This window comes from Akebia trifoliata, chromosome 15 (assembly GCF_017979445.1).
Source record: "Akebia trifoliata isolate Shusen 1 chromosome 15, ASM1797944v1, whole genome shotgun sequence".
Lineage (NCBI taxonomy): Eukaryota > Viridiplantae > Streptophyta > Magnoliopsida > Ranunculales > Lardizabalaceae > Akebia > Akebia trifoliata.
Genome location: NC_141389.1, coordinates 8,052,797 through 8,065,227, shown reverse-complemented (window position 1 = coordinate 8,065,227; position 12,431 = coordinate 8,052,797).

The following is a 12,431-nucleotide window of genomic DNA, read 5'->3' as shown; positions in this document are numbered from 1 at the left end:
CTGAGCATAATTCCAAGAAAACCCTTGGCGGCATCTAGCTGAGTAAAACTGAGAATGAAGGAATAAATCTGGGAAAGAACGATTGAAAATGAATCTGAAAAAGAGGGGTTGAATCTAGGAATGAATAGATCTGGGACAGAATGAATGCATTATTTCCTATGTGAAATCCAAAATGCATTTGTTTGAACCTCAAGGTTTTATCCAAAAGTTTTATAAATTTAAAACCTGAGTTTGAACCTCAAGAGTATTTCGAAAAACCGTTATCAAGAGGGTAACTTTAAGTTTGGAGTTCTTATTATCTTTAAGGATTAACATTGCTCAAAAACAAAATGTCCCTAGTTTGACAATAAACATGGCATTGAAAATAATTGAACACATCATTAAAAAATGCCCCTGGTATAAGGGGGGAAATTACATATTTAGAGGAAAAAGAAAAATACCCCTTGTATGAAGGTTTGAAATATTTGATTACCACAAACGCAATAAAGATCCAACTTTTAATTTTGATTAATTTTATTGAAGATTTTGAGTCAGGCTCAAGAGAACAAAATATTTCCTTTTGAGACTCATCATAGAATTCACCCTTCTCTCCATTGGTTCACTTGGGGAAGTAAGAATTTTCAGATCGATCGTAGACAAGATACTTGTGGCTTCTGAATCTATGTCTAGTGAGTATTGAACTTGATTATTCAGACTTCTGACGTTTCAGCTCGGACCGCTCTTAGCTTGGGATTTTCTTCTATTTTTTCTTTGTTGCTCTAACTTTTGCCTAGATCGTCTTTTCAGGTTTTCAATCTATCGAGCTTGCTCTAACTTTTGCATAAATCGCCTTTTCAGATTTTCGATCTAGCGAGCTTTTTTCTTGGCTCTGATTGTTGCCAAAGTTGTCCTTTCAGATTTTCAACTTTGCGAGCTTGCCTTAATTTTTGCCTAAGTCGCCCTTTTCGGATTTTCAACTTAGCAGGCTTCATCATTTTTTTTAGTCTTTTTCTTCTCCTCTGAACTTCTAGAGTTACTGTCTGATCATGTTCTACTACCCTCCTTGACCTTTTTCACACGGTACTTAGGAGGACTTTTATAGGTAGGCTTGGGACTAGGCATAAAATGAAAGGGATTTTGAAGCTCAAAAACCCAAATGCCCCTTGTGTGGCATTTCATTTAAAATTTTTTCTTGAATTTTCTTCCCCATTTTGGATGATATATATATATATATATATATATATATATTTGTTTTTGAATTTTTTTCTTTTTAGATTTTTTCTTTGTCGGGAAATCTATTTTTTTATTTTGATGTGGTCGGGCCTAAAGTAACTTCTCAGGTTGCCTACGTACCCCAAAATTTTGGGATTAGACCAAAACGTAGTTCGAATTTTTCCTCCCCTAGGTTAGGTGATTGGGCTGAGAAAGGAAAAGGCATCATTTTTCTCTTTTTGAATAGGCTACAAAGGGGTTGAGAAGGGAGATAATGAACTAGGTAGTAGAAAAATTGATTCGGCCAAAAATGGCCTCCTTAAATGTAGTACCGTTTGATTTGGTCAAGGTTGGTTCGTTCTGGTAACTCGATTCTATCATGATCTTGAAGCCTGACAGCTTTTCCTGGTAATATCTCCTTGATGATGTACGGACCTCCCCAATTTGGTTTGAACTTCCTTCTAAGGTCAAAGATAGGTGCCCGATTATCTTTGAGTACTAAATCCCCGACTTGTAAGTGACGAGCCTTGATCTTTTTATCAAATGCACGGGCAACTCTTCTTTGATAAGCTTGCACGTGATACAAAGCTCTCAGTCGTTTTTCTTCAACCAAATTCAATTCTTCATACCATTGGCGAACCCAATCTGTTTCTAACAACTGACTTTCCAATAAGACCCTTAGAGATGGAATTTCCATTTCAACTGGCAAGACTGCTTCCATGCCATACACTAAAGAGTAGGGAGTAGCTCCAGTAGAGGATCGAATTGAAATTCGATATGCCCATAGTGCAAATGGTAGTTTTTCAGACCAATCTCGATGTGATTGACACATTTTCCTGATGATAGTCTTAAGATTCTTATTAGCTGCTTCGACTGCTCCATTGGTCTGAGGGTGGTAAGGAGATGATTTGTGGTGTGAGATTTTGAACTTTGAACACAAAGTAATAACCTCAGCTTTGAAATGTGACCCGTTATCAGAAATCAGTTCCGAAGGTACCCTGTATCAGCTGATGATGTTTGTTTGGATAAACTTTGCAACTCGAGACGCAGTGAGAACAGTATAAGAGACAGCTTCGACCCACTTAGTAAAATAATCGATAGCAACTAAAATGTATTCATGTCCGTTTGATGCTTTAGGCGATATTTTACCAATAATGTCAATACCCCAGACTAAGAATGGCCATGGTGACGTCAGACCAACTAATCGAGAAGGTGGCACATGTATGAGATTTGCATGTATTTGGCATTTGTGGCAGGTCTTGACCATGTGATAACAATCTGTTTCCATCGTAGGCCAGTAGTACCCTTGAATCATAATTTTCTTAGCTAACATTTTCCCACTCATGTGAGGGCCGCATTCTCCTGAATTTAGTTCAACCATTATCTGTTCAGCTTGATCTTCATCGATGCAAGACAAATGAATCCCATCGTAAGACCTTTTGTATAAACTTCCTGCGCATAGGATGAATTGAGATGCTAATCTTAATAGGGTTTGTCGTTCCTTCCTTGATGCGTCTTCTGGGAATTCTTATTTTTCCAACACCTTTTTAATGTCTGTGTACCATGGATTTCCATCAGGTAGTCGAGTAGCAATATTGATCTGACAGCAATATGCAAGTTTGTCTTTGACTTCGACAGTAATCGGCCTCAATTCCATGCCAGGGAGCAAATGGATCATTGAAGATAGAGTGGCTAACGAGTCAGCAAATCTATTATCTTCCCTTGAAACGTGTTGGAACAGAATTGCTTCAAACTTACTCACTAAGTTTAACAAATACTCATGATAAGGCTTCAGTTTTTCGTCCCTAGTCTTCCATTCTTCCAATGACTGGTGTATGACCAAGGCTGAATCTCCAAAAACTTCAATTTCTGTAATGCCAAGATTCAAAGCGACTTCAAGTCCAGTGATATATGCTTCATATTCGACTGTGTTATTGGTGTTAGAGAAGGCTAACTTAATAGCGATCGGAATGTGGCATCCATCTGGAGAAAATAGGACTGCCCATATTCCATACCCATTCTGATTGGCGGCTCCATCAAAATACAACTGCCATGTTTGGTCCTGAGGCTCTTCTTCAACATGCAAGATGTTCTCATCTGGGAACTGATCAACAAGCCTTATTCCTTCTGCTACGGGGTGATCTGCCAAGTATTCTGCTACAGCTCTCCCCTTGATAGATTTTTGTGTAACGTGCGTGATGTCAAACTCTGATAACAACAATAACCATCATGCAGTTCTCCCTGGTAGTGTCGATTTCTCGAAAAGATACCTGAGAGGATGCATCCGGGATAACAAGATAATTGAGTGAGATAGCATATGGTGTCGAAGTCTCTGAGTAGCCCATACTAGTGCCAAACAAGTTTTTTTCAAGGCTAAATACTTTCGTTCATACTCTAACATCTTCTTATTGATGTAGTAGATAGCCATTTCTTTGTGAGTATCTTTGTCATACTGTGCAAGCATGCATCCCATAGCTTCTTCTGTGACTGACAGATAAAGAAGAAGTGGTTCACCAGGTGTTGGTGGAACCAAAATAGGCGGGTTCAAGAGATACTCCTTGACTTGGTCGAAGGCCTTTTGACATTGCTCATTCCAAACTGTTGGTTCATTCTTCTTGAGAAGCTTTAAAATAGGTTCGCAGACGTTGGTGAGTTGAGCGATGAATCTACTGACATACTGGATTCTGCCTAAAAAATCTCAAATTTGCTTTTCAGTTTCTGACGGTGGCATCTCTTGGATAGCTTTGATCTTCATAGGGTCTACTTCAATCCCTCTTTGACTGACCACAAATCCCAACAATTTTTCAGAAGTTACTCCAAACACACATTTCTGCGGATTGAGGCGAAGTTTGTACTTTTGAATCCTTGTGAGAAATTTTTCTAACGCAGCAACGTGCCCCAATCGTTCTTTAGATTTGACTATCATATCATCTACATAGACTTCGACTTCCTTATGTATCATGTCATGTAGTAGAGTCGTAGCTGCTCTTTGATAGGTGGCTCCGGTATTCTTCAAACCAAAAGGCATAACTTTGTAACTAAAGGTTCCCCACTATGTGATGAACGACGTCTTTTGCATATTTCGAGGATCTATTTTTATCTGGTTGTACCCCGAAAAGTCATCCATGAAGGACAATAAAGCGTGTCTTGCTGTACTATCTACTAGAACGTCTATGTGTGGTAAAGGAAAACTATCATTTGGGCTTGCTTTGTTTAGATCTCTAAAGTCCACACACATTTTGACTTTTCCATCCTTTTTCGGCACCAGAACGACATTAGCAATCCACTCAACGTATTCTACCACTTCCAAGAATCCAGCGTTAATCTGCTTCGTAACTTCTTCTTTAATTTTCAAAGTCCATTCTGGCTTCATGCGTCGAAGTTTCTGTTTAATGGGTCGAGCATCTGGATATAACGGAATTCGATGTTGAACAATGTCTGTGCTTATTCCCGGCATATCCTCGTAAGACCACGCGAACACGTCTTTGAACTTTCAGAGCAAGTCTACTATCCCTTTGCGTTCATCGGGGGATAAGGTGATCCCAATCCGAATCTCTTGAGGACTTTCTTTTGTTCCGAGATTGATAACCTCTACTTCCTCCATTGGAGGTTGAGCCCAACGTTCATTTTCTTATTCAAGTAATTTGATTATTTCAGGGGGAGGTTCTTCGTCAGAAGATTCTCCCTCCGAAGTCAGATTATTAGTTAAATTATTATTGCACTCGGGGTAATCAAAAATTTCTTTCATTTCATTTAAAGAAGATGGGATAACAGGACTCATTGCCAACTTGACAGACTCATTAACTTAGTAGGAATAGTGGACTTACTTGACTCAATATAAACAAATGACTCATCTGGCATGTCAGACTGAACAGGACTAAGGGGACTGACAGACCCAGTCTTGACATGCAACAAAGGACTAATTACGTGATAGCTAGAGAGACACCCTACAGCGGGCTTGATTGCAGACTGAGGATTTGGGATCCCCTTCTCAGTTGACAACACCAGGACACTGTGATCTTCAATGAATAGTTGATCAATGTTGAGGGAGTCCAGATCGAGCTGCCAGTCTTCAATTTTCTTCTCTTCAGCTTCTGTGCTTGCTTCCTTTTCAGGCCAATCCATACCAAAGAAGATCTCGAATCCTGGCAGACGAGTACCTGTGATGTGGTCAATGAATGGCTTGGGGAACCCACAGTAACGAAAATCTTCTCCTTCCTTCACGAAATAGCCATTAAGGGTCTTACGATAAGGTTTCATTTTGATGAGATCCGTGGTGCGTTTTTGCCTTTTCGCAATTGTCTTGTCCCGCTTTGTCTTCCAGTATTGGGCCCAATCTTATTAGTAGGCGTATATCCTAGCCCGAATGTGTCGATGGCCTCTTTAATCACGGGTGCCTCTTTAATACCTTGCTGCTTGCTACCTAAGCCCATACCAGGGAAGAATCTCATTTTCTTGAATATATTGGCCATGTTGCAGTTAGAAATATTTTCCATTGGAAAATATTCTTTCATGGCTTGATCCCATTGGACTGAGCATATCTTTTCAAACTCGAACCCACTAAGCTCTACTCCTTGTTTTTCTAGCTGAATCTCAAGCAACGGCTCATCCTTAACTTCAGTACTGTTTATAATCCCTACAATTTCAGCATCTCCATGAAGAGTAATCACTAGCCCATCCTTGATAAACTTGACTTTCTGGTGCAGCGTGGAAGGGATAGTTTTGATCTGATGTAACCATGGCCTCCCTAACAGTAAATTGAAAGGGGACTGAATATCGATAACCTGAAATTCTACAGGAAATTCAGCTATGCCTGTGGACAGTCGAAGGTGCAAGATTCCCAGTACATCCCTTTTAGTGTTATCATAGGCCCTAACCCCTTGATTAGTGGGCGTGAGATCTTCAGTTTTAAACCCAAGGTAAATGGCGGTCTTCAAAGGGCAAACATTCAATGCATTCCCGTTATTGATCAATACTAGAGGTACCCTCATCCCATTACAGTCGACTGTGATGTGCAATGGCTTAGTGTGATTTACTCCTTCCTTTGGGAGATCGGAGTCTGAGAAGGATAAGATATTCTCCACATAAGTCGCCCCTACTATGTTGGCTAGCTGACCTGGAGAAGTATCAAGGGAGACTTGGGCTGTATTTAATGCTTTGAGAACAGCCTCCCTATGGGCAGTGGAAGCCATGAGTAAACCCCATACTGAGATATTGGCCCCTGATTTCTTCAACTGCTTGATCACAAAATTATCTTCGTCGATATTTTCTTTGATAGGATCTTCTTTTTCTCTTCTTGCCAGGGTTGCTGGATTATCAACACAGAGTTCTTGTGGCTTAAAGACTCTTCCCCCTCGAGTCATATGTCTAACTTCATCACAAGAGAGGGAGAAAGGCTCATTATCTTCAGTCAGCAAGTATGGATCTTCTTCCGTTAAAGGTACAGGACTTTTCTAATTCATCTGAGCCAACAAGTAACTGGTGAATGCGAGACTACTGTATCGAGGCGGGGATAAACAAAACGTATCATCTGAGGTTAAATCAAATGGTTCATAGTTTGTGGTGAAAACCTCATCAGTGAAGGCTATCCCGGTAAGAGGGTAACTTGGTGGTTTGACTTGGATGGGATGGATAAGAAAGACAGAATCGGATGGCAATGGTGTGTGAGAAACCATGTTCAGGGTTGGTGAGGTTGATAAGTAGGTAGTGGATTAGTGGTGACATTCGGTGGGTTAGGGATTGTGACCTTTTTGTTGTCGATCAGGTTTTGAATGGCATGGCGTAAGGTAATACATTGATCCGTGTGATGGCCAGGGTTTTGATGGAACTCGCAGAACAAGTTAGAATTATGTCCAGCTGGCAAGGGATTAGGTAGAGGTCGGGGTTGGATAGGGGTAAGAAGCCCTTTCTTCACTAATTTGTGAAAAGCTACAGTGAGAGTCATCCCTAGATTGGTAAATTGATGCGGAGTTCGAGGTTGACTTGGGTGAGCCTGGTTATTAGTTCGGACTGGGGGTGGAGCTGGAGTAGATGATGTGTTAGCTATGTAGACATGGTTGGTGCTGGGTTAGAAACATAGGGTTTCTTAAGCTTGTTATCTGAAGGGTTAGAGAGAATCCCAGAGGTAAAAGCGTCCTCAAGTTGGCTCCCGGCTTATAACAAAGACTCGAAAATAGGGAGATATTGGGCCACTAGGTGTTGAGCATATCCTTGTGAGATGTTCTTTAGGATAATTGCTACTTGTTCCTTCTCTGAAGGTCTATCCCACATTTGGGCAGCCTTGGCCCTCCAGCGACCAATGAAATCAATGAATGTTTCCCCATTCTTCTGCTTAGTTGCTGTCAAATCTCTTCTTGAAGTCTCAATCTCGGTACTGTACTTATATTGATGCCAGAAAGCCTTTGACATATTCTCCCAGGTGCCCACAGTAACTGGATCTTGAGACATTAGCCAGCGTAGTGCTGATCCTGATAAAGTTCTTTGAAACAACAACGTCATATGTTCGTCGCTGAGCCCCATAGTGCGTATGTTAGTAACATACACCTTAAGATGTGTTTTTGCACACCCTATACCACTAAACTTGTCCATTTCTGGCATCACAAACTTCTCGGACAAATGATTCTAGGGATGCGGTTCAGAGCTTCGATTCCTGCTGCAATTTCATCGATGCCTTTTATACTTTTCATAGCCGATTCTAATTGAGACATCCTGTTAGCTAACATCGGATTTTCATCAACATATTCTTCATCTCCGTCGAGTTCGAAGATTTCATGTGGACATCTCTCTTCTATTTTCTTTCCTTTTGGATCATTTAGGGGATTGCCCGTTGATTCCGAGGTCTGTTCTAGTACTTCCACTTTGCCCTTTATACTGTTGATATCATTGGCAAAGGCTGCCAAGATCTTACGGATCTCTGTAAGTTCAGATTCTGAAGCCATCTTTGCTTGTTGACTTGGTACTGTAGCTCGTTCTAACCGACTGGACTTACGACTCCAACTAGGAGGTGGACGTTTGAGTTTAGGCGCAATGATAATCCTATATGACCCCATCAAAGGTAAATTTAGTCAATTTCAGTATTACCCTCTTGATAACATTTTAAATAATCATTTCATTGAGATTTGTGCACCAATCCATTAATTAATTCATTCACCCAACGAACATTCAAAGAAGAAATCAATATTTATTTGAAAGAAAAATAGCTTTATTGAAAATGATTGACAAATAAATGTTCTTATTAAAAACATCTTTCAACAAATTTGACTTGAACTATTTTTACATTGACGCTTGGCTTTGTCTTGATGGTCATCAGGATTGCTGTCAGGCTTGACCCTCTTGGCTCTAACAACTAGCTCTTTGAATTCTGCTGGTCCGTCTAGATACCCTAAGGTGCGCTTGTTCCAAGCTTTCTCAATGAGGTGTACCAACTTTTCAGTCAAAGGCTCGGGGGGAAAGAAAGCTTTGGGTTGACGTAAAGATAACTCTTTGGGTACGTCGTACTGTTCTAGGATCAAATTAGGATGGTAAAAAGATGTTTCTTCTAAATCGATCAGACGGACATAGTAGGATCCTTTGGTTCCTAGAACAAGGGGGTCAGTCATCCACTAAGGGCACCTAAAATCGATATGACAGGCAAGACGAGAGTCTAACCATTTGCTCCAAGCTTTGACAGAGTTGTGACGCACTAACAGGTTTCTCTTGGAAAATTATTTTGGTCCATATTCGAGGTTTGAGAGAACATCTACAATTTTGAGGCGATCACAAAGCCACATATAAAGTAAGTAGGGCTTCCTTTGAAATTTTCCCGCTCACCATTATTTATGGCATCTAAACCTGAGAAAGTTTCTGCTAGGATGAGAGGTACTGGATTGACTTTCCTTGAGAGTTGAGAGGCTATATCTATGAAGGACTCATGGATAGTTTGGCCATCACTATTAGAAGTCAGTATGTATTGGGCTAGGATTCCTAGGCACAAACGATAATCTCTAGTAGCTTGCCAGGCTTCAGGTTTTACATTGATAGGGTGACTGCGGGAGCGATATGGGCCCAGTAAAGATACTAAGTCTAATCTCCCGTTATGAACTAAGGTCTTGGCTTCTTCCTTGGAAATGTTCAGTCCTGTGACAATCACCAGAATATCTGGTCTTCAATGAGGGTCTGACTAAAGGTCCTGAAGTGGATATCCCCATGATGCTGCAATAATCCTCGTGAGTTGGGCACAAATGCATATACCCCATATGGAATATATGGAGGTAGGGGTTCCATCGCTTAGCCATAGCGCGTAAGAGGTTCCAGTCTATCTCAAACTCGTGGAAGTAAAGAGCACTCCTCAACATGAATCTCCCAAAATTGATCTTCTCTACAGGGTGCATCCCTATGACGGTTGTTTTGACTAACTGATCGATTGGGTTATCGCCTGTAACTAGCATCCTGGTTTGACACAAAAAGATATTTTAGTACTCTTCCAAGGTCCATGTAAAATATCAATTTTTTCTCTTTATTCTTTTTTGGAAAAATATTTTCATTTCGAAAAATCTTGTTCTAATGGAAAACAACTTTTTTAGAAAATATTTTTTCTTGGAAAATACTTTTTTTGGAAAATACTTTTTTTGTAAACCATTTTTCTTCTCTGAAAATTTGATTTCTATTTAAATGGCCCGGTCCATCATGATTGTTGGATCGAGATGGACTGGGTCATTATTGAATTTTTGCAAGAAATGGATTCCTTATCGGGTTGGTGCACCTATTTAAAAACAAAATTTCTGGTTCTTGAGGACAATCACACACTCTGATCTCATCATCCACATCATTCACAATAATCACAAGGTCTCATAAGATTTCATTCGATGAACAAGCCGGGAACACCCATGATAAGTTCGAGTCGTGACCTACAGGGAAGGTTTCTAAACTCTAAGCTTACTACGTGCAATACATTTTTATCTGGCCACCCTTGCCCAAGCACACCTATATACCTTTCGATACGTGGTGACTTGGTTTGATATACCGTATAGGTGATAATCTAAAACCTCAACTCACTTCTCTGAAGCCAAAAACAGCCAGTTTGATCTCCAGTTGAGAGGTGGCGCACAATGCTGAGCAAGGGCCCACTTAAATACCTCTCATCTAGAATAGACGTAGTCTAACCCCCTCGTACAGTAGGGTACAGTGGGGCAAGATCTTGCTTAGGCACCGGTTTTGACCAAGAAGTGCAATTGATATACTTAGATTATCTTTTATACCTACGGGTACGAGTCAAGAGTTGTAGCTTTCGTAAATGGTTTGGCATCCCACGAGGGGACCGACCACGTACTAGTACTACGTTGGCAATCGGGACATGTGACTGTGTGGCTCACAATAGGTCAAAAGCTCTGGTCGCTCCAGCCTGGGTGCATCAATATACCTCTCAGAATCACCTGATCAGACGGTATTGATGCCTCAGTTTGATATACCCTAAGGTACGTGACTGGAGTTGTGGTTTTCATGAATGACGTCGCATCTCCAAAGAGACCGGGCCACGCACTAGTGCCACGTTGGTTATATGGGACGTGTAAGTGGATAAAACAGTAAACGTGCATGTGGTGTGTGCAACACAGGGTGGGCCCATGGGCCTTATCAAACCATCACAACATTGATGTGGCATGAATATTAAATACCAATCCAATCACATTCCATCACATCAACATTATGATCAACATTAAGCATGTATCTCAAAAAAGATTATGGCATGTTAGATATGCAATTAACATAATATGGTCCCATTTAAAATTTAAACGTGCACATTACCTTCATACATCAATCATGGCAAATTAATCAATGAATATGGCATATGATAATCGACTAGATCCGATCATTGCAATAGGCGCCATTTTTGCAATTTTTATAGTCTAATCAAGGGTCATTTTGGGGTGACCCTAACCAAATTGATATTTCTGAGGATATTGGATTAAGAACGAAATGACAATCGTTGGGATGAGAAGTTATGATGATTTTTACACAAATTGAGAGAGAGGAAAAGAATAATAAAAAAAAGCATTTTAAAAAATCAATCAATTTTTTATTTATTTTTATAACCAAACTTAAAAAAACACATTTTTTTTTTAATCTTTTTTTTTTTAACTATTAAAAAGACAACAAGTAAAAACAGTAGAAAAAAAAAAACTAAATAAAAAATGAAAATAAAAAAATGAAACAAGAGGCAATTTGGTAGGTTGTTGTTAGCCATAACAACTAATCATCATTTTCAATGAAAGGGGGTGTGCCCTTAGTAAAAAATGAAAATTTTTCTTAATCCTCACACCATCTTCTCCAACAGATTTCAGCCATGTTCGTCAAATTTTTTTAAAAAAATAAAGAACGATCTTGCTTTTCAATCCAATTGATTTGAGGTCACTTTGGTCGATTTAAAGTTCCTCGTTTCATCGATTTCTTATGATTTCAAATCCAGATTAAAGGAAAAAAAAACTGCCATTAATGGTTTAATAAAACTCAAAACCGATGCAAGAAAAACATAACGGAATCCATGGTTTTCGTTCGATCTCTACCATTAATTATAAGATCCTCCATCTTTGATCAAAACACCGCAAGGTTTAGATTCAAAACCCAATCAGATTTTCACTAAAAACCCGAAAACAACCAAAACGATTTTTTTTTTTTTTAGTGATCTCTTAACCTTCATCTGCCATTACCGTTCTGTTGCAACCCAAAACCGTCGCAAAAACTCGCAAAAACTCAATGGAACCCACGGTTTTCAATCTGATTACAAGGTCCTCCTTCTTCGATCGAAACTCGGCAAAGTTTAAACTCAAAAACTCACACTACTCACACTCAGATTTTCGGTAATGGCCCAAACCAAACTAGTGGGTTTTCTTTTTTTAGTTGATCTCTTAACCCTCCATTCAAGGTAAAAAAATAATCAGATTTAGAAGTGTAAAACAATCGGCTGGAACTTCGTAAGTCTCTATTGGAGACGACAAAATCGCTTGGGAGAGATGAAATAATCGAATAAAACTGATTTAAAAGGATCAATGATAAATAAAAAACGATTTTCACTCGGGGCACACCAACCAAATATTAAAGACTAGGAATAGTTAAAGTACTAACAGAACCTCTAAAAGAAACCCCTCTTTTTTTTATTTTTTTTCTTAATCTTCTTGCTGTCCATGGACAGCACGGTTTGCCAAAAAAATAGAAAAGAAAAATTTTAAAAAAATTGAACAACGTATCAAGCACCCACTAAAAATTCT